The 24,166-nt window shown below is 39.5% G+C and overlaps 1 protein-coding gene and 1 pseudogene across 9 annotated transcripts in view; one reads left to right on the forward strand and one right to left on the reverse strand.

Moving 5' to 3' along the window:
* Positions 1 to 24,166, reverse strand: part of BNC2 (basonuclin zinc finger protein 2) — a 465,978-nt gene that overhangs the window by 60,743 nt on the left and 381,069 nt on the right. The window lies entirely within an intron of this gene.
* Positions 11,027 to 13,207, forward strand: LOC136393841 (small ribosomal subunit protein eS25-like; annotated as a pseudogene).

Raw genomic sequence — 24,166 nt, forward strand, 5'->3', positions numbered from 1 at the left:
CATGTTGAAATCCAGGAAAGCTTCAGTCTCGTGGAAATAGCATATAACCTACTAAATTTAAAAAGATAAGGGCACTGGGTTGCATTTCTTAAAGACAGTGTTAGATAGGGTTAATCTTCCTATACTGACAAAAGAGCATCACTGCACATACAGCATTGTGAACACAACTGTGTTCACACATGCACATTTTATGCTTGCTTCTTAGCCTGAACATGGCGATGCTTTTAAAAATACGTCAAAAGTTATTTCAGAACTCATAGCATGTTGCTATGGTGCATGCTGCTGCAAAGAAAAAGCTAATGGGCTCTCTACTTAATGTGATTAGAGCCATTATTGACATAATGCCAGGAAGACGCAAAACCATTAGCATTACACTACAGCTCACTTTAGCATCCACTCAGATTTAGTATTTGATCCACAATTTTAATTTTGTTCTGCTCTATTCAGAGCTGCATTACACAAAATGCATAATTAAAAGCTGCTGTGATTCTCTCTACTTCTCAAATTAAAAACATAGCAAACATTTGTAGTTCTAATCCACTAGAAATTAATAAATCAAATAGTGTCTTTTATCCTCTTTCCTCCATGCAATTCAGATTGCAGGTTGGGAATACTCTTGCCTGCAACAGAGCATGCTACAGACCGAGCAGCTGCTCGAAGGAAAGAAAAGTCCCCAAACTGCCTACTATAAAGGCAAGTGAGAAACCATAAGCACCGATAGAGCCTTATAACTCCAAGTGTTAAGCCAGAAGCGCTTTCCGCAAAGAAAAATTTTAATCAATTCACCATAAATCCTTTTGATGCATTTTCCTTCATTAGCTCACTCTGTCAAGCATACACATGCTCCTAATTTAATTTAATCAAATTCACCATGTCTTTCTGTCAACAGTGAAGCAATTCCCATGTCCAAAAGCTCTCCTATCAACTCTCTACACAGGGCAGCCTGGAGGGGAAGCCAATGAACAGTAGTTTTGCTTTCTCCACCACTAAGAACTGAAAGGGCTTCCCCCTAACGATCTGACTACAGGAGTTGAGACACTGACACCATTGCTAGTTCTACTGCTTCTAGAAATCTTCAACACCTGAAATAATAGAGGAGAATGATTCATTACAATAAAAAAAAACCCAGCATATTTTCCCCTGTGGGTAATAATCCTAGGAAAATTCTGGAAGGACCACAAAAAACAACAGCTGAACAGAGAAGGCAAATGTGTATTGTAAGCTAGGTCTCTACACTGCCCTTGGCCTTTCTTCTACACACCAGGATGCTCCAGTTAGGTATCTACGGCCAACTCCTCCATACTTCCTCTTGTCTGTAAACATCCATGGCTGCCCATTTCCTTCAAGAGCTGCAACTCATCCTTCATTTAAGCTCATTTAAGAAAACTCCAAAAGTCACCTTGATTACTTGCTTAAAAAAATTATTATTTATTATTTTCTTTTTCATTTTTTCTTTCTTAAGTGAGAGAAGGGGAGATAGGTGAGACAGACTCACATGTGCCCTGACTGGGATTCACCCAGTGACCCCTGTCTAAGGCCAATGCTCGAATCAGTTGAGCTATTTTTAGTGCTTGAGACTGACATGCCTAGACTAACCGAGTTTTCCTCAGTGCCCGGGGTCAACACTCAAACAAATTGAGCCACTGGCTGTGGGAGGGGGAGTTTGAGGGGGAGAGAAACAGGTGGCTGGTTCTCCTGTGTGCCCTGACCAGGAATTGAACCTAGGACATCCATACACCATGCTGACGTTCTCTCTACTGAGACAATAGGCCATGGCCTATTCTTCTTCTTCTTCATTTTTTTTTTTTTTTAGAAAGAGAGAGAGAGAGAAGAGAAGATGAGAAGCATCAACTTGTAGTTGCGTCATTTTAGTTATTCATTGATTGCTTCTCATATGTGCCTTGGGTGGGGGGGGGCACTGCTGAAACTGAGTCAGAGACCCCTTGCTCAAGCCAGTGATCTTGGGCTCAAGCCAGTGACCATGGGATCATGTTTATAATCCCACACTAAAGCTGGCAACCCTGTGCTTAAGCCAGTGACCTCAGGGTTTCAAACCTGGGGACTCAGTGTCCCAGGTCAATGCTCTATTCACTGTGCCACCACTAGTCAGGCAGGTTCCTTGCTTTTCTTAAAGCAATGTGTGTGTGTGTTTAAAGAACTCATGACAATTCCATATCTCTATCTATCTATCTATCTATCTATCTATCTAATGTTTACATGATAGTGCACCATCTCCCCCCACTCGTCAATAAGCTTCATGATGGCAGGAACCTCATCTGTCTTGCTCACCACTTTAACTTCTAGAATCTAGCACCTCTGTCTGTCTCACGGTAGAAACTCAATAAATATTGGTTAAATGCTGAATTAACCTATTAATGTCACCTGATATTTTCCCTAAACATACCACATTTCTGTAATTTTTCATAGCTCCTTCATGTTACAAGGGGATCACTCCTAAAATTATATTCTAAGTATAATGAAGTAAAGGTCTTGAAATGCACAAAAAGTTGATCACTCATGTTTTACAGTGTCTGCGGTGGAAAACGAACAAAGTGAAAACTGTTGAATGTAGGATACGTAAGAAAGATAAAGTAGCATACGCCCTCACAAGGCCTCCAATACGCAACTGGAACTTAAATACAAGAGTATTTTGTATTTAAGCCACCACAGCGCTGCACAGGGACAGAAAAGGAGAAGGCAGGAGAAGACGGAGACGAGCCCTGGGGAACGGCCTAACCTCATTCAGCTTCAGCATTCACTTTGGTTACCTTTAGTTCCTCGTATTTGCTTGTAAAAACAAACCTTCTTTGATAAAAATGTAACAAGGACAATAAAATAAAAGAACTCTCCGTAATTTTCTTAACAAACCAAGACTTTAAAACTTATTTTTTAAGACTTTAAAACTTAGAAGCAGCAACCAAGGCCATATCACTATGATAACTTGTCCGTTATTTAAAAATGTCAAACAAACACATTTCCAAAAAGAGGGCTACTCTATATTGCTCTTGATTTATTATGTAAGCATCTTTAAAATTTTAGTTGTTTGTGCTTACCTCCCCAACATAAAAAAACAAATATTTTGTCTGATTTGCTAGTAGTTACAAACATGCTAAAAAAAAAACCTAAAGCCTCCACTAGAAGACATTTGCTATATCTAAATTATTTCTTTATAACCCTAAAAAAGGGGAAGATTATAAAACACATATGAAAAGATAAATATTATATAATTGTATTTTTAATTCAGCTTTGACATTATAGAATTTGCTCTTTTTAATAAAAAAAAAACTAATCTATTTCTTTGTTATCAGAATACTGACTTAAGATGTACTTTGCCTTGAGTGCTTCCAACAAAAACATGCGTCCACACAACAGACTCTGGAAGAAACTTCCTTCAGCTCCTACTCTAGAACTGACTCCCAGAACAAAGTGGATACTCTGCTTTTGGGGCAAGAGTACTTGGCCTTCCAATTTGAACTTCTCAGCATGTCTTTCCGTAGGTGTTCGGGAAGTATCACTCCTCTTTGAACAAGATGTGAGTGGGCCCCTGTATCCTTCCATATCCTGCAAACAGATGACAGGAGTAGTCAGGCAGAAAAAAACCCCAGCTGTATCTGGCTCATTACATTATGAGGCCATTCATTGCATTGTTTCATGGCTCTAACTGCTATACTTCTTTCCTTCCCCTGAGTTGAAATCTGCCTTTCTATAAATTTCGGTCCTCTGACTCATTAACAGAATCAGTCAGCTTCCTGGCCCATGTGGAAGGCCTTACAGATGGGGAGGAGAATCCACTCTGGCAGGCTTTTCCCCAGACCTTACACTGGCAGTGTCTTCAACTGTTTCCCTGTGGTTTGTCTGCAGACCTGTAACCACCCTGGTCACTCTTGGTGGTCACACTTGAATTGCTTAGTGCTCTCACACAATGCAATACCCAGAACTAAACACACGGTTCTGTATGTGGTCTGAGCCATACAGAGAAGAAGCGGATACTTTACAATATCACCATAGTGCTGTAGTTCACAAGCAAATGCACTTTTCCCTAAAAGGCACATAGCATCTATAATCTATTTTCTGATCTTCTTCAATGGACAGTGTTAGTGTAAGAGAGTATTTATATTTAAAACATCTTTTAACACAAATTACAAGATAAAAGGACGGTTAGATGTATTAAGTATAGATCTTCTAATATACAGATGCTTATTAGCTTCAGAAAATGTGAACTCTACATTAACCATGAAGCTCCTGGCTAACTCTTCCAAGTTACAAAAGAATGGCGTTGTGTAAGAGTGTCATTAAACTGAAATAACCACCGTGTGGTTCCCTGCATTTTTGGCTCTCTCTCAAAGACCTTCCAGCTCTGACTAAAGAAAAGAAGGACAACACTGGTATTAAACAGATAAACAAAATGCAAATGGAAATTAAATTCACACACACAGACACACACACAACTAAAAAAAAAAAAGAACAAGTTGGTTAGAAAATACATCCCCAAGTTAGACAGAAATGGTATTTCAGAGGGTGTGCTCCTGAGCATACTGCACACCCCTCAACTGCTGTCTGTCCTGCCAAGGAACACAGTGCCTAGGAAAGGGTCTCAAGCTTCAGAGAGGTTTACTTTACTTGCACTGATTAGGAGGCAATACTCTAAGAGTCTCCCACTACCAATATTTTATTGTTAAAACTTTTAAATGTACAGAAAAGTGGAAAGAACTGTACATTGAACATCAATATATGTACCACCTAAATTCTACAATTACCATTTTATTATATTTGCTTGTAAGAAGTCTTTTTTATGTATCATTTATCAGCGTAACAGTCATATAATTTACAATTTCAGGGGGGAAATTACTGATATTACTGGGTCAGCACTCATTTTTAAATGAGTATAGATACAAACATTTCAAGTGCTTAATTTACACTAATATGTATAATCTTTCTTGCATTTGTGTTCTGTATTCTGAAATATCTGCTAGATTATTTATATGTTTATTTTAACAAATCAGCACAAAGATAGTAAAATGTTATCTGTAGTAGCTTAACCTTTGGATGGATACTGACCTTTGACAGTCTCCAAATATTTCTAAAAATTGGGAAACTACCTGCAGGCTGCATGTGGTCCCCAGGTGTTACCTTAAGTTATTATCATAATAACAGCCACAAAACAATATAAGCAGCTAATACCTATATAGTATTTCTTAGGAGACAGGTATCAGTTTAAGTGCTTTACATATTTTAGCTCATTCAATACATACCATATTTCCCCATGTATTATAAAATGCACGCTTTTCCGAAAAATTGGGATCTAAAGACTAGGTGTGTCTTATACACTGGTTGTGGCATTATCAATGCCATAGATGGAACTGAGGACAAGGCAATATATGAAGACAGTGATTCATCATCAGACACAGATGAGGACCACCTAAAGGATGGGAGTTTTGACAGTGATGAGAAGTTGTATGGACTTTATGATGAATAAGACTTAAGTTCAATAACTTTATGTAATACTTTTTTTTTTCTTCAAATTTTGGGCCCCAAAATTAAGGTGCATCTTACACATGGGAGAATCTTATACATGGGGAAATATGGCAATATCTTCACATAAAACAGTAGTTAATATTATCACTATTTTAAAGATATGAAACATGAGGCATAAATAGTTAGGGCTCATCGGTGGCAGTGGTGAAATTCAAACGCCAGCACCCTATGTCATAGGCTTTTTGACCAACCAAGACACTGCACTGGCATTCTAGCCAATAAAAGAACTCTATGCCTGATGGGAATCTAATGTTACATCACTACTAGCACTGATGCTACTGCAAACTTACCATGTGATTGGTTATTTTCATTTGGGAGACTGAAACAATGCTCAATTTCAATGCATTTTTAAAAGCATTAACAGATTGCTTCTGAGTAAAGAACACATGTACAGGGTACATTATGATTAAAATGTATTTGGAATAGTAAGTAAAAATAAAATCAATGCCCTTACACCAGGGGTCCCCAAACTTTTTACACAGGGGGCCAGTTCACTGTCTCTCAGACCGTTGGAGGGCCGGACTATAAAAAAAACTATGAACAAATTCCTATGCACACTGCACATAACTTATTTTAAAGTAAAAAAACAAAACGGGAACAAATACAATATTTAAAATAAAGAACAAGTAAATTTAAATCAACAAACTGACCAATATTTCAATGGGAACTATGCTCCTCTCACTGACCACCAATGAAAAAGGTACCCTTCCAGAAGTGCGGCGGGGGCCAGATAAATGGCCTCAGGGGGCTGCATGTGGCCCGCGGGCCGTAGTTTGGGGACCCCTGCCTTACACCATCCACACACACCATCCAATACACAAAGATGTGTGATCTTGACTAAGTTAATTAAATTCTCTGAAACTTTGAAGTTTCTGACCAAATGGGGGTAATAATGTAAAAGAACCAACTTCATGAGATTATGAGAATTATATATGATCATCTAAGTTACAGTGTCTTTAGTAAAATATAATTATCAGTCAATAAACACATGTAAAACATTTAGCACTGTATATAATATATTGTAGACACCAAAAGTGTTATCAATAATATGATAATAATATAAGATCAACACATCAATAAAAATTAATGTTTACCAAAACCATGAGAGACCCATAATTTTATTTTAATGTTACCAACAGAATAACTTTAATCTTGGCCAAACACAGCCTAGAAGGATATTTCTGATTAAATCAAGATGACTAAATAGTACTATGGATTTAGCAGAATCATTTAACTTACAAACAAATCAGACTGGTATTGGTACAAGGTCCCTACTGGCTATTACATCCCACTATGTCAACCCAATAGTGTCGGCAAATATTTTTAATTTTCTCTATATATTCAGCTATAGAAACTCCAACTAAGAGAGGAAAAATCTTTTATATTGAGTGATACAAGAAGGAATTATGGCCTCTATTTTTAATAGTTTAAATTGTAAGTTGAAACTGAGGAAGGAGATTGTAAAAACGGACTCTGAGACCCTCAGATTTGGAAGGATGATGAGACATGAAATCTTCCTGGTTGCCGAAGTCCATGGCCTGCAGATAATTTATGAAGCCTTGAACCCACTTCTCAAACCCTAACATTATTAGGCAAAACCAGGATCTCAAGATTTCCTTCCTTCTCTGCTCCCAATTTAAATGAATAAGCTTAGAGGAGTCAACCACTATTACATTAGGACACTCAGGGCCAGACAGGGTCTCAGAGAACACAGATGGAGTCTCTGAACCGCTCAGATGGGCTTAAGTGGAAAGTCATGCAAAGGTCCAGGGGCTTCCCTTGACTGGCCCATCAGTTCACTCAGGTGTTACTAAAACCCCAGCCATCCGTCTGACTGGATCATTTAGTCTTTGCAGGTACAAATGGCAATTTGCTGTCCACTTTTGATACATGTGTATTTTCTCCACCATGCCTAACAGCATGTAAAACAAAAAAGTCCCATTTTGTACACACAAAGGCACTTATCAGGGCTCAGTGGCCCTCAAACCCATGTACTTTGAAAGGATTGATGATGGTGTGGTGGGCATGGGACAGGAAATGGACATTTGTGTTTTCCCCTGTTAAAAGCATAATGCAACTTTATTGCTAAAAAGTGTGTGTGGGGGGGAGATGTTCTCAACCACCTTGAGCCACCGCAACAGACAGTTGCTGCTAAAGCCAAGAGACTTTCGTGCTTGACAGGCAATGAGCATACTTCACTCCCTTAGCCTGTGTTGTTTTCCCTACATTTCCATTATTTCACTGCTCTCAAATTACATGTATCTATGTGGTTTCTTGTGTGGTTTCCTCAAATAGAAGACTCTAATACTATAAAGTTATGTGTTTCTTGCTGCAAGTGAGCAATTTAGTTCTTAAATAGACTAAAATTTCAGTAAAAACATATTTAACAATAATTATCCATGGTTACATGGTATGAAATATGGAGCCAGAAATCCCCGAAGATGAAAATGTATGAATAACACACTCATAACAGGTAGAGAAAATTCTACTGCTGTTGTAAGGTCAAGAACTTTGAAAAATTGCTTTAACCCAAATCCCAGCAAATACATGTGCATGTATGTATATATACTTGGGACATACTTGTACAACAATAAAAGGAAAGTGGTGTAAGAGGCAAGCTGATTCTTGTATAAAAATTTCTTAAGAATGTTCCCTCGGCAGAAGGACCTGAACGCCAACTGTGAGATGATGTCACCGACTTTCAAATTTCCCGGTACTCATCTTTAAGCATACGGTTAACTCTATCCCTAAAGCTTATCTCTGACCCACCCACACAGACTACTAAGTAGACTTCTCTGTCCACAGAGGGTACGGAATACACAGTGGACGCTGTCTGCAGTGACTGCTAAAGATAGCAGCAGGGGGACAGTACTCCTGGGGCTGCCCACCACCTCTCCACAGTTTTGTTCCTCCTGGCTCTCCTAGGGGAAGGAGGTTGGGAGTCATTTAAAATAATGCCAAGACTTCTTTTGCCTTTGTGTCTAGTACCCTTTATACTCAGGTACCTCCTACTGACGCCTAAGTCTTCCTCTGGTTAAATTTTGAACCAATATATGCCATTTTACACCTCGGAGCTCAGGAAAGGCAGCAAAGTAGCTGGTGCGCGGATGTGACAGAATGTTTTTATTCCACCCTGAAAAAAAGCTCCCTGTTTTTGACATACTGGAAAATGTACAGCCAGAGAGTGCTTGAGGCAAAGATGCCACCCCAGCCTTACATCTGTCTGCTTTCATTTGTCTACAACTGTGCTTATAGATAAAACAAGCTTTCCAGATGTCATCACAAGCAGGGCTCATATGCTGACTTCACGGAGACACCATTGTTGGCTGCCAACATAACAGAGTTGTAAAACTAAAATATTTAAACTCTGAGCTACTCTACACAACTTTGAATGTCACACAGGATCTTATTTCAGGATTAATTAATGTACACCCAAATAAAATAATCATGTGCTAGAAACAGAGCTAGCTGGCATGCAAGTGGATCTAATTTTCCTCTTTCTAACTGTTCCAATGGCATGCAACTGCATCAGGAAGAATTTCTTAAAGAGAGCACTTATTTCTACCTGGGCATTAACCTATCAAGCTCTTAAGTTTCAGTTGCTATCTCTGAAGAACCTCTACATTTTCATTAGTGAACAAAAGCAATATGCCACGCCCTGCCTATAAAGACATTTCCGCTGTGAAAGGGGAAGGCCAGTGACAAGGGAAGGGGAGGAGTACCAAGAGGCATTGTTACATGCATTCATATGTGAAGCCTGGCTTCAGGCAACCTGGAATCAGGGAGCTTGAATGTTTGAGAACACAATATTCTTGTGGTTGTAGTTACAACCACAGTACAAAAAAGGACGGCAATAGTTTCATAACAATCCCTTAACAAAGGAGAGCTCATTGCTCCTGAGTTTCCTGAAAAATTCTTCAAACATGCACATGTACAATATTTCTCATTTGCTTTTTCTCTGAACCTGCAAACTATTTAGTTTTCAATGAGAGTTTCAGGGGGTTCAGTTCTTTTCTACAGGACTATCCTAGTAACATCTAACACAGGCATTCTGAGCTCAAAAGAAAAGCGAATGCTCAGTTGGTTAAGCGAGCCCTCTATGTATCTTCTAACTTTGGTTTGTTTTTTTCTGCTTGGGTCAATCTTTTCTAGCCTAGTTGGAGCGTTTGTAAACTTGGGCCAGGAGTGTTAAGCATCTTTTACTCAAAATCCTGGTTTGTGGGTCTTCTTGGATTCAGAGGCCAAATCCACTTCACAGCCACAAGTCTCCTCCAGTTTCTGTTTAATTTGACAAGAGACCAAGTTTGCAGTTACACAGTCACGGCATCTTATAGGGTTTGTCAGGGCAGGACCCACACCCGCATGCACTCATCTCCCATTGCTGGGGTGTACCCCCCCCCCCCCAAAAAAGCATGTGCCATGCAATCCATAACTTTACTCCACTACGCACTCCACGAAGCAGTAGAACAAAACACTTACTTGTGATGGCTTTCCAGGGAGACCATTTATTGAGAGGGAAAAGGAGTCAATTACATTGCTCTCCCACCATCACGAATGTTCCCATCTTCTTTTGAGCTGATCTAGTTCAAACCCTCTGAAAATAAATCACCCCAAAGCACTCAAGATTTCCCTAAAGACCCCAGCAGGCTTCCTGCTTTGTGCGTTTCCCCTCTTACGGTGGGAGGCTAATGTGTTTTCGGAATGTTTGTTTTAAGGCTAAGAACTTTGCGAAGTCCAAACAACCTGCCATGGTGATCCATCTACTTTGAATGATCTGGCCTCTTCCCCTCTGCCTGAGAGGAAGAGACTAGTGCAAAAGGAAGACCAGAGTGTTAAATTTTGGGCACTTTTAAGACTTGGGACAAGTCATACTTTTTCTTTTTAATTTATTGATTGATTTGAGAGACAGAGAAGAAAAGGGGAGAGAGGGAAGCATTCATTTGTTGATCCACTTAGCTGTGCATTCACTGGTTGCGTCCCAAGTGCGTCCGGACCAGGAAGTGAACCCATCACTTTGGTGTTTCGGTACAATGCTCTAACTGACTGAGCTAACTGGCCCGAAGTATAATTGGCATTATACTTCTAGAGGTGTTAATCTCATTCCCGGCTCTGTAGCCTCCATGTTCTTCCTGCATTTGAGGCTGGGGTAAATTTCTAGGTTGGGGTAGGAAGACTCATTGCTGAAGCCCATTTTGCACTTGATCTTAATCCCCCCAGACCAGTATCAATAAATACCCATTTTTAGTACCCCCCCAGTACTATATCTAGACCCTATCATGTGCAAGACTCTATCCACAAAGTTATTTTGAGTGATGCTTACTTAATTAAACCCAAATTACCAGCTTTTCAAAAACGTACATTCCCACAAACAGTTAATGACACATTAGGCTCTCAAATATTTGAGCTAAAATTTATTTTCTGTTCTTTAAAGCTCTCCTGGGTTTCTAGGGGGTGGGCAAGTTATTAAATAGTAACAATGTGAGAGCTTCACATGACATCTTTAACCTCATCTTTGCCTTTTAAATCCACCGGGGAATTTAGAGGTGACACCTTCTATGCTCTTCTTTCACAGGTGAGAAAAGAGGCCACTAGGTTGCCTGTTTGCCTGTGGGCAAGAAGGTGAGCCTGGAGCTGGACTGCAGGTGGACCAGTTTATTTCAAGATCAATTTAGGAACACAGCCTTGGGGTCAATTGTCCTCTCCTGGCTACAGACCTGAGGACATAACAACAGCAATACGTCTGTTAGCCAGGAGAGAACCCGTTCTTAACACTGACATCTCATAGGTTACTCCCAGGTCTATATTTGAATACAAGTGCATTAAAAAAAAAAATAACCCAATTTAACAATTCAGAAGTTCTGATATATGTTTTATAAAAACGTATGAGAGACCTAAAAGCCATGGAGAGCCATAACTTTGAGCTGCCTCATTTGTTTCTCTTTTATTACAGTCCTGCACGGTGGGCACAAGCCTTCACTGGAAAGAGAACATTAAATCTTTATTCTAAACTATTTTAGCAGAACGATATTAGTAGTTGAATATTATTTTGTCTGACTGATAAAATACCATTCAAACAAGACCAAAGAGAGCACTGAACCTCGGCCAAGTCCTACGAGAAAAAGTGATGAGCCATCTTCAGAAACAATCATTTCTTGTCACTCTTACGATCCCAGTAACATTCCGTCTGCCGCGCAGCCCTCCAGCCGAGTACCTGAGCGGAAGCTGGCTGCTGACAAGTACACACCTCTCTGGGTCTTCCTTAGCAAGGAAAGCGGCCGTAGGAAACACTCTTTTTCCTCCTTACATGTCCGTTTGGTTTTCCCTAAAGCAGGATCAGGAAGGGACCAATGTGAACACCTGAGAAAACCACTTTGTTCGGATATTTCACCATCGATGGAGAAACAGGAACAAGATTTAAGTTTAGAATAAGAGAGTTCAATACTGGAAAATATGCAGACATCAGTGTGATTCCGTTCAGCAAAAGCTCTGCTGCGGCTACTTATGGCCTCTCTGTTCTCTGCCTTTGTGCAAGTTACATGTCCCACACGAGACAGAAGGGCACTGTTTTCCCACTATTGACATTTCAGTGTGTCATTACACAGTTTCAGTAAGGTTCACCCAAAACCATAGCAATGGCCTCATCTTTGAAAGGTTTCTAATTTTTTCTACCAAATTCACAAGGGTGTTTTTTCTTGCCAGCCCTACACTATATCTTGATGTTCCAAATATCATTAAAAAAATAAAATATTAAAACTCCTAAGTTAGGATGCCTGTTCTCTGCTTGAGATAAGCCTTTTTAAATAATCAAACGAATGACAACAGTACTAATAGCCAAATAGGGTTTATATAACACTAACACGCCTACACTTAAACTAACTGAAAAATTACACTGAACCTAGTTTGAACTCACATAAATAAATTAAGCAACTCTGTGAAAACACAGTATTTCTACAGGAAGGCTACTGAGTCAAATGTTTTAGTCAAAGGAAACAAAAGTTTTCTAATTGGCAAAGAAGTGGTTTTATCTTTTCGTGCGCTGACATAGCTGATTCAGGGCTCAGACTGAAAATACTTCAGATTAAGTATGCTGCTTTAGATACTGTATTGGCTGTAAGTTCCCATTTTTTAAAAAAACAACATTGTAGTGGAATCATTTATAAAATATTGGAATCCTAATCCCTATCAATCAGTTAGCCGTACTCACTAGCTAATGAAGAGACAAAGATTAAAGTCTAATAAACTGGCTCAAAACCAAAAACAATTTTAAGAGGTAATGGCCGGGGACATCTTACCAAGGCTGCAGTGGCAGCAGCTGCTCTCTGAGCTTCACTGTGCTGCCCAAGAACAAGAAGAGGAAAGATGCCAGAGGGTCAGCCAGGAAAGACAATGACCCAGTGAACAAATCTTTGGGCAAAGCCAGAAGAAGTGGTCAAAGGCAAAGGCCAGGACCAGCTCAATGACCTAGCCTTGTTTGACAAAAGCAATATAGGACACACTGTGTAAGGAGGTTCCCAACTATAACTGACAGATCTGCAGCTCTTTGGCCAGGGCAGCCCGCCAGGAGCTCCTTAGTCAAGAACTTAGTAAACTAGTTTCAAAGCCCAGAGCTCCAGGAATTTACATCAGAAACACCAAAGGTGGGGATGCCCCAGCTGCTGGTGCACACGCATGAACAGTAGGTGCCACCAGCTATACATTTCGAAAAATAAAACTTAATTAAAAAAAAGTAAGGGCCTGAACAGGAATAAAAACCTTTAGTTTTGGGGAGAAAAAAAGAAGAAGGAGGAGGAGGAAGAGGAGGAGGAGGAGGAGGAGAAGAAGAAGAAAGGAAAGAAAGATACTAAATTACACGCAAAACATTTTCAGGAATCATAAAATCATCTACATCATGTTTTACTCATTACTTAATACCTTATTTTCCAAAATGTTTAGCAAGTCTATTCAGTACAAACCTTTATATTAAAACGAGATTAAAAAGTAACATATAAGTTTTCTAGGCCAGAGCTGTCAAATAGAAATATGTGACCCACAGAAATAATTTTAAGTTTTTATATAATGATAAAAAAAAGTAGGAAAAAAAAAGTAGAAAAGGTAATGTTACCTTTTTTTATCCAAAAAATTAGCTTTAATATATTTTACCTGAGCCAACATGTGCAAAATAGTGTCAATTCAACATATAATCAAAATAAAAAGTTAACATTTTTACAATTGGTATTTATTTGCCTTAAATCTTTAAAATCTGGTTAATATTTTATAATTTACTGCACATCTTAATTCAGGATAGAATACTTTACATGTGGCTATAGAACTAAGAAAATCAATTTTTAATTTTATTTAAATTTAAATAGGCACATGGTTAGTGATTATTGTATTAAACAGCATAGGTCTATAGTTTAATAAATCTAACTCATTTGCATTGAGATAATAGTTTTAACATACAGCAAAATCCTAGGACTAGAGAAATCTTTTAAAAAAAAAACAAAATATAATGCATCATTCATTACTGGTCTGAGGGCAGGAGGGCCGAGTTGAAATGTATATGCAGATATAATCCATGGCTTACATAAATGTGTTTCTGACATTTTTCATTTTCTGTGCATATGTGTGGTGATGTGTGATTAAGCATCCTAAGGAGAAAAACATATCACCCATCTTCAAAGCCTTGGCTGATATTTTATGTTACCCGCCTTTCTCCTCCCCAAAGGCTAACTGCATGGCAGGTTTGAAGTGCTTTCAAAAGGAAACATTCTGGAGTGATCTGAGTGCTACATAAGGGGGGCTGAAAAGTTTCTCACCCTCTAAAAACTAGGAACTCTCCATAAGTTCAGGTGACTCTAAAGAATGCTAACGAAACTTGGGGAGGCAGCAGATATTACTGCTCAAAACCCCTGGTGGTAGAATAAGAAACCTTGAATGTCTGCTACTGATGAATTATGTGAACTGGATTGTGATATTACATTTCCTGATGCCTACTTCATTAACAAACTGTTTAACCTCCTCCTTGAAAAATTGTTTTGCAAGAACATAAATAAGAATATCTTCCTATTCTTCAAATGATAATACCCAGATTTCAATGTTTAACATCTAATTCAAATAGCAATCCCTCCTAGTCTGAGGCCCTCTTCCCTATCCTTAGAATGAAATCTCATCTTCCCCTTAAATTCGCACCTAAATATAATAAAAATCTTTACTGGGACAAATTTTAACATCTCTCTGCTTGGTATTAGCTTTGTGTGTGTAAGAAGATCTCTTTTCTGTTAGACTGTGAGCCCTGAGAGGGCGGGCCATGGTCTAGGCGTCCTGGTGCCCCTCACAGCAGGTACTCAGCACAGGTGTGCGAGACAGGAGGTGCTCAGGACGCTCTGAAACAAATAAATACAAAGAGAGGAAAATTTAAGAGGGGATTCCTGCTTTAACCCTTTGAGTAGTGAGGTGTTTTTTTTTCATGCTCACGGATTTCCTGAAAGTGAGTTGTTTTGTGTGTTTTTTTTCAAAAAATGAAATTAGTTTCAGTTCCAGTTTTATTAACTTAAAATCATGTTTGTTCGATAACCAATTTATGGAAACAAGAAGAACACACATTTACTTTTTTTCATGTTGCTTTATACATGTACGATTGTACTCTGGATGGTCAGGGGGCACGAGGACGTACGCGAACATTCGTTCTACTCAAAGGGTTCAGGGGCTTTGCTTTCTAGTTGATATTAACCAACAATACAAATGCAATGCACTTGGTTTGGTGTCAGAATTAGCCACGGCTAACGTCCAGATGCTCCGAGTCTAGTGGAGGACCCCTGGGAAGAAAGATTTAAGCAGGATCTTTTAGGAACAGAATAAGCTGAACGGAAAACCCCTGCTCCTCCAGGTGAGATAGCTAAAGAGGAGCAGAGGCACAGGGACGGGGCACAGGGCTGGAGGGGAAGAGGGCAGTTACATGGTTGCAGCAGGGTCCCAGAAGACATAAAGAAAGCAGAAGCTGACATTTGAAATGAGGATGGGACCATGTTAAGAATGGCATAGAGAGCTAAGACAAATATTGTTTTATTTTATGTTGTAGTTAATGAAAAGCCACTGAGAATTTTGAGTGACAAATGAAATGTTGAAAGTGGGATTTATAGAAGGATGTAGCCACAGTTTCAAGGATGCACACAGCTGGGGGGTGGCGGGTGGCCATTCAAACAGAGAGGAAGATGCATTTCCCAGATGACAAGAACTGTTAACTAACCAGACATCAGAGGAACAAAGGTACAAATCAAGTGTTTTTTCTAACTATACTGAATACCTTGAACGTGGGAGAAGTGACAGTAATTCTAAGAGACTGGGAACCAGAAGAAGGCTTAAGAAAGGAGATAATGAACTTCACCTGGGCCATATTAAAACTAAAGAGATGGCAGTCAAATTAGCAGCTATAGGTAGACATAACTTGTTCACGTGCAGCATGCCCGTGTGTGCGCGTGCAAGTGTGAAAGGCATGTTACTGGCCTCTTAGAACTATTTCACTGCAGTGGAAATCTCATCTCCTTTGAAGTTACACAGAAACAGAAACAAATAAAAAATTATGACTACATGTGTACTATGCTACCAGATTTTTCAAAATCATTATTCCTTCTATAATATATATTGATGTTAAATAAACTAAACTAGTAAACCACACTCTAGTATGCCCAGGCACCTCTGTTTTTACTGACTGATTTATGAAGTCAGTTGGCTGTTTGTTCTCAAATCTGACTGTTTTAACAGTTTCATCTATAAATATGGTCTCGTAATTTAATGAAATATTATAAAAATCAATGAAGTACAATAGTAAAAGAAAAGGTTCATTCTACAGGAACTAAGTTGAACACTTTGGGAAGTACAGACAAGGCTGGGTCTCTTGAAAAGAAAAGACCTGCTGGTAGGGGCCAGACAGCTGCGAACGACGGAAGAATTCTGCAATCAAGACTACTTATTCATGTCTAAAATTCAGGTTCCCTTTAAAGCAATCGAAGGTGAAAATCTTGGTGATATGTTACGGGTGTCATTTATGTAAGAACTCAATCCAAAACTAATGAGCGCAACCATCCATACCTCAAAAGTTGGCTAACCTCAAAAGTTTGGAAAGTGAATGCACATTTACATGTTTTACGTTTAAAATGCTTAAAACATGTGGTTTGTTTGTTTTAGTGAAGTTTCACCACTTCAACTGATTAACTAGCTGACTATTGGTTCTGGCTGCAAAAAAAGATAAGAGGGATTTGCTACTGCATATGGTTTCCTCAAAGTAACAAAAGCACACACTGAGAAATAATTTAATATGTGTTTACCTGGCAGGCTGTAAAGGTGTTCCTGCTGAGATGTTACGGTCCATTGAGAAATCACATGATGTACTTCTGGTCTTTTAGGAATATATGTCATGCATATAAAGCAAGCAAAAGCTCCATTTTTGGGGAATGGCAAAGCCCTACCCAATGTTTTTCTCTCATAGCTATCCATGAAGTCGACTCAATTAATGATGGGTAGTAGTAAGCATCATTACAAATCAGTCACAGCAAACTGCTGCTAAAATCTTTATGGGCTCTCTGAAAAGGTGTTTCAACTTAACCAGTAGGTAAATAAATTTTTCACAGGCATTACTAAAATGACATTCTTTATCATCATTAGTATAAATAACATTCAGAACATTAATGTGTTTATGAAAAAATTCCTGTTGATCATCTACTACAGAGTATTAAACAGATTTAGAATTCCCCAGCTCTTATTTTATTTCATTTTTATTCAAAAGTTTCATAGGTGAAACTGTAATTGAGCAATTAAGCCACTTTGTTCTCATGTAAGCCTGGTTCTGAAGAAACAAAGTATGCAGACACAGAAACCACTCACTACCAACAACACTGATACAGGTAAGCAAAGATACTGATGTGTTTTTAGGAAACACACAAACTTAAGTCCCTGAAATACCCACTTCCCAAGTACTGTATCATCATAGAATTTAGTCAGAAAGAGGTTTTTCCTCCCCCGTCAGACCACATTTAGATCTGGTCAATCACCTGAAGTTAAAAGCCATAAATTAAGAATTCCTCTTTATGGTTCAATATTAAAGCAAAAACATTTTAAATTTCTCATTAGGTATTGGGGATGTATCAAAGGGAGCTAATGGTGGTTTCATATAGAGATTTCTTGAGCACCTACTAAAAATATTGCAGAATTCTAGGTAGACTGTTAGGGATAAAAGAAATGGTGAGATAATCCTCCAGGTCTATAGTGGCCCCTTTTTCTCATTTCTTTAGTTAATGAACATTTAAGACTTGCCAACTCTGTGCTAGGGACTGAGAATACAGAGCCAAATAAGACCCTAAAGAAGCTTACCTGGTTTAATCAAGAGTTAGGCAAAAAAATAGGAGGGACAAGGCAATGTGGTCGGTTCCATGCTGAGAAAAGGTACCTGGCTTGCACAGAGGGGGGCCCAGGAAAGCTTTCTAGGAGGCTTCTTCTGACCCATTCCTGAAGGGATATATGCAGGTGTGGATGAGCCATCTTAGCAGGGTGAGGACCAAGTAAAAAGGCACTGAGGAGGTGGAAAACGGGCACGATTCGAGAGAGCAGGTAGGAGATGAGTAAGTATGATGAGACATGAGGATGGAGAGGCAGGCAGTCCTCCACTCCCCTTATATTTATGGACCGCTTCCTGCATGTTTGGTTCTGTTCTAGGCACTGGGAATACAAGATTGAAAAGTAAAGAAAACCCATAAATCCCTATTCTGATGGAGTGTAATTCCTAGTAAAGAGAAAAATAATGGGCAAGCTAAATAAAATCGGGACAATATTAGATATCAATTTTTAAGGAGGAAAAGCGAAGTAGAGAAGGAGGTTCTGCAATGTTTGCACTGGAGGGAAGCTGAAATTTCAGACGCTGTAGCCAAGGAAAGATTCATCAGGAAGAGGAAACTGCAGAGAAATCAGTGTGGCTCAATTTGAGTAAGGGAGAGAAAATGGGAGATGTGGCCAGAGAAAAAAGGAGGGAGGCAGGCCATGCAGATCTGGTTAGTGCTGCTGGTCTGGGGCTTTTTCCATGGAGAAACCCCTCAGCTCTGATCAAATGTGGCACGCCATGTTGAGGAGTCTGGACTTTTCTCCAACAAGGAGAGAAAGTCACTGAAGCATCAATAGCAAGTATGACTTCTCATGAATTGGAGGAGAGAACAGATTAGAAGCTAGACAACCAGTCAAAAAGCTGTTACAGAGATTCCAAAAGGGGGAAAAATGGTAAGGGCCTGAATAAGGTGGCGATGAAACATCAACTCTTACCTAAACTATTAACAGATACTAAAAAAAGGGTAACTGTGGTTTAACCTACTTTCCTGGTTTAACATGAATGGGAGCAGCAAGAGGGGAAAGAATCAGCAACAAACATTCCCAAATATTGTTTAAATTCAGGACAAAATGAAATTGCTTTTCTGTTCCATACAGTGGGTGCGTTTTTATTCTAGAAGTCATGCGGTCAGCTCTGAGGATTTGGTGCTTCACGGCCAATAGACCATTATGGCCTTAATCAGACCACATACTCAGAAGCAACTGCACAGAGCCATGAGTGTCAATATGATATAACGTGGCCCCCAGGGTACCTGTTAACAGTGGGCGTGTCCTGTCTAGAGAAATGGATACAGTAAACCTCAGAGACAGGGGGCTTAATGTGTGTATTACACAAAGGTACCTAAAGAGGCAGGTGGGCCTGGATTTAGCTCTAGACTGGCTCACGAGGACCAAGCCATGTGCTCGGGTTTTTAATACATCTGTCCAGAAAGGGCGCTCTTCCTAATTTTCATAAAGGCTCAGCATAGGCTAGGCAATGTGCATTTTAATCATGGCTACCAAAAGAATTAAGGGAGGCAGACCAGCTGTGGTAGGAAGCCTCTGTGATTCAGGGAAGATTACACTACAAGGGAATGTACAAGCTCTTCTTACTATGGAAGATTCCATCCCTTTTCCTTTTAAACATAATGATGTTCCAACCTACAATTTGTTATTATTATTTTTTGCTAAGATAAAGTATTCAGAGACTGCATCCTCTCTAAATGATTCTGTTTAAAACACATGCACAGCCTGACCAGGCAGTGGCACAGTGGATAGAGCATCAAACTGGGTCACAGAGGACCCAGGTTCGAAACCCTGACATCGCTGGCTTGAGTGTGGACTCATACGGCTTGTGTATGGGGTCACCAGCATAAGCGTGGGATCATAGACATGACCCCATGGTCATTGGCTTAAAGCCCAAAGTCGCTGGCTTGAGCCCAAGGGGTCAGTCACTGGCTCGGCTGGAGTCCCCTGGTCAAGGTAAACAGGAGAAAGCAATTAATGAACAACTGAGGTCCTGAAACTATGAGTTGATGCTTCTCATCTCTCTCCCTTCCTGTCTGTTTGTTCCAATCTGTCCCTCTCTTTCTCATAAAAACAAAACAAAACAAAACAAAAATCAAACACATGCAAAAAGAATATAGGTTTATATCTTTAGAACTATCATTGGACTATTAAAAAAAGTATCACTATTGTGTCTACAACAAACATTCAAAAGGGCCCTAAACTGCACTTCAGGGCCTGACCTGTGGTGGCGCAGTGGATAAAGCGTCGACCTGGAAATGCTGAGGTCGCCAGTTCGAAACCCTGGGCTTGCCTGGTCAAAGCACATATGGGAGTTGATGCTTCCAGCTCCTCCCCCTTCTCTCTCTCTGTCTCTCTCTCCTTTCTGTCTCTCTCTCTCCCTCTCTCTCTCTCTCCTCTCTAAAAAAAATGAATAAATAAAAATTAAAATTAAAAAAAATTGCACTTCAACACAATTACCTTAATGTCAGTTGAGATTTTATGATACAACTCTGAGGCACTTTATTTTTTTAAGGAAGTTTAACCTGCTTCATTCCTAAGAACAGACATTTAAGTTTTAAATCTAGGGTTCTCAATAAGATGATTAAGCTATGCTCAGCAGTTTCTTTAAATATTTAAGAGGATGTTCATCATCTAAATATTTATGGGAACAACAGTGCCAGGTGCATTTTCCCCCTTCCATTTGTCAGGAATATCCTTCCAAAGGTAGGGACCTGTTGCCACAACAACCAAAAAACTAATTTTGGAAGTTCTTTAGAATCCTAGAAACTGATGAGAAAACCGTATTAAAACATGTCCATTCAAACTGATGCTGTAGTTCCCAGGTACTTAGCAAAGTTGCTGCCTTGAATGGAAGTTTGCAGAAATAATATCTAGAGAGTGTTTTCTTTCGAAGGGAGTATCTTCTGCCTCGTAGACTATTTTCTTTGCCACATCAGCCATCTAATCACCTTTTAGCAGTACTTCCTCCATTATCATGATGTGCACAATGCTATTTCTCTGAAGATGATGAAATAATTCCATAGATTAGGAGTGACCAGATACCCCTGGGAGTCAGGCATTGCTGGGCAGTAGGTTACGGTGTTCGGGTAGTCTGTACAGCTGTGCTGGTTATGAGCGTGCTGTTCCATGCATGGCCACTCCAGGGATACTGCCTCAATGCAGGCTCTGAGCAGTCTCTTGGAATGGCAATGACTGAAAAGGGTTTCCTAGTTATCTCAAAGTGTGAAGGAAGAAGATTCCTAAATGCCCAGTTTATTGGAAAAAACACTATTCCATTATCTCATTTATCCTAAAAACATCTCCATGAAGTAGGTGTGGGAAGTTACACTATTATTCTGTTCATTGTAGATGATGAAAGTACAGGATTGAGAATTTTAATGATGGTATTTAAAGTCAGCTTCATTGACAAGAGCAGGGACCACACCTTTGCCATATATCTGAATATTACACAGTCTCTAATTCATTCATTCATTTCCAAATATTTGTTGATTGCTTATTATCTGCCACACAATTGTACTGGAAGCCAAGTACACCAAGTAACAAATCAGAAACGACCTGGTCCCGAGGCACTTACAGTCTGGGGGGGGGGGGGGGAGAGGTGTATATTAAGTAAACAAACACAGCATTACAAAGTGCAAAACTGCTATGAAGGAAAGGTATGGGAGTTATGAGAAGAGAATAATTGAGACGAGGTCATTTAGATAGGGTGACAATGAGGTTGAGAACTGAGCAGGAATTAACCAGGGGAAGAGTCTGGGCTATGAAGTGTGGGCTATGAACACCTACCATGATATGGGGCATAGCATGCATCCTTGAAGGGAGGAGGAGAGAGGTTAGCCAGTCATATTAATGAACAGGTAAAGAATTTTCTCTCTGCTTTCTACTGTCTCCTATCTTGAACTATGATATCTAGTATTAGGAAAGAGCGCTTTATTGACAGTGAGGAAACCTGGATTTCAGTTCCAGCCCCACGGCCATGTCCCAATCCCATCTCCCTGACCCTGTAACACCTTGGAGAAAGTGAGCTCCTCCATCAGAGAACTGGAAATCAAACCTGCGACCATGTCATTTCAGGACAACCCTCTAACAAACTGAGCTAACCAACAAAGTCCAATATCATGGTTGTTTGTTAATAAAATTACCTGTCATAAGAGGAACACAGGTATGTTCAGCTCTTTAAAAAAATACGTAAGCAAATTCAAATTTTAAACTATGCATAATAATTATTATAGTTAAAATTGACTATACTATTACTATATGTTGGCCATTATGCCAAGCTTTTTACATGCTATCTAATTTAATGCTTATTTAAATCTTTCACAGTGGATATTATTATTTTCCTTTTACAACTGAGAAAACTGAAGCTCAGATAGGATAAATAGTTTTACTGAGGTCATGTGGATGTTAGTGATCAATTTGAGCTGTCTGATATTAGATACAATGTTTAGGGATTGTTTAAGTAATTTATTGTATATTAATTATATTACTATAAGGTGACCTGGCATTTTAACTATTACATCCTAAATCCCATCAGTTGTTCTTCAGACTTAACTCTAGCCCCTCCCACTGGCACTGCCATCAAATAGAGCTCCTCCCTGAATGTCTTAAACTGCCTTCTAATTGGTTGATCTCCCTGTGGTATCTTTGATCTCCAATCCATCTGCCCAATTAACTGCTATCACACCAACATACTCAGACCTCAGCTTTCTGGATGTCGCTGTTCTACTTTAAACCTCAGTATGACCAGACTACCTGTACTGTGAAGACCACATTTTGTAGCCGGGTACTCAGTCTCACCGAGCCTCAGCCCTGCGGCAGCTGCTCCGCCTCCCACTGCCACCTCTCCACAGCCCTCCAGCCAGCTGGTGGAAGCACATCTCTAGTCACATTCACGCTGAATCTACCTTTGTTTGCACTCCATTCCTTCTCTCCCTGGCCCGCCTCCAAGACCACTCCTCACCATTCATTCAGAATTCCATTCATCCAACAAAACTCAACTCATGTGCCTCATTAAGCTTCCTCCAGTCCTCAGTAACCTTATTTGTTTTCCAAATCAGGGCATTTAAAGAGCTCACAATGCACTTGACTTTTTGCCACCTTTTGCATTCTGATTTAATAGCTACCCTTTTAACTTACTAAAAGTATATAATTTGCCAGTATAATCATATGAAAATTCATAGATGGCAAGAATAGCATTATTTTTCTTGATTTTCTGGGGCTCAAACCCAACAAAGAAATTCAAAATATATTTAGAATGAGAAAAAAAATCTTACTCTCAAAACATGGACTTCATGTGTGATGGAACAATTACAGAGTCCATTTGTCCTTGCCAATCTGGTCACAAACGCAGGTTTGTGTTTATGCCAACCCATCTTGTACATACGTTTGCAAATTGTGGCCAAAAGACATACTTTTGTGGGGTGGGTGGGACAGGGCACAGAGGAAAGAAAAATATTGTCATCATTTGATCATTTAAAATATGATATTGAAAAGAGTATATCTAGAGACAAAACAGGAAATATCATTTGTTTTCAAATCATACTACTTAATATCTATACGGTGCTTAGTACCTAATAAAATACTTTTGCAGGACTAAGAATGCAAGTAATGGATTGTCATCAATAACTGACCATCAGTATTTGATTCTGTATCTGTAAGGTGATATCTCTTCCAGTATCCCAGTGTAAATCACTGAAGCAGAAGATAGTAGTTAACAGCATGGTCTCCAGTGCCAGACCATCTAGTTCTAATCCCAGCTGTGCCACTTATTGGCTGTGTGACTCTGGGCAAGTTACTGAAATGATGTGTGACCTCGGTTTCTTCACCTGTGAAATAAAGTTAGTAATCATACTTACCACATAGAGTTATTGGGGATAAAAGGAGCAAATATACACTTAGAACAGTATAGGTGCTCTATAATGTTTATCATTCTTCTCATTCTACAACTTTACTGTGTGAGTGTGAGAGAAAGAGAGAGTGAGAGAGAGAGAGAGAGAGGGAGGGAGGGAGAGAGAAGCTGATTAGCTTTCCAAACATTCAGCTGCAGGGAGCCTTATTACTTATATGAAGGGGTAGGGTTTATTCTTCTCTCTCTCTCTCTCTCTCTCTCTCTCTCTCTCTCTCTCTCTCTCACACACACACACACACACACACACACACACACACACACACACACACACACACACATCTTGGCCTGACCAGGCGGTGGCGCAGTAGATAGAGTGTAGAGCTAGGATGCGGAGGACCCAGGTTCAAAACCCCAAGGTCGCTGGCT

This window comes from Saccopteryx leptura, chromosome 2 (assembly GCF_036850995.1).
Source record: "Saccopteryx leptura isolate mSacLep1 chromosome 2, mSacLep1_pri_phased_curated, whole genome shotgun sequence".
Lineage (NCBI taxonomy): Eukaryota > Metazoa > Chordata > Mammalia > Chiroptera > Emballonuridae > Saccopteryx > Saccopteryx leptura.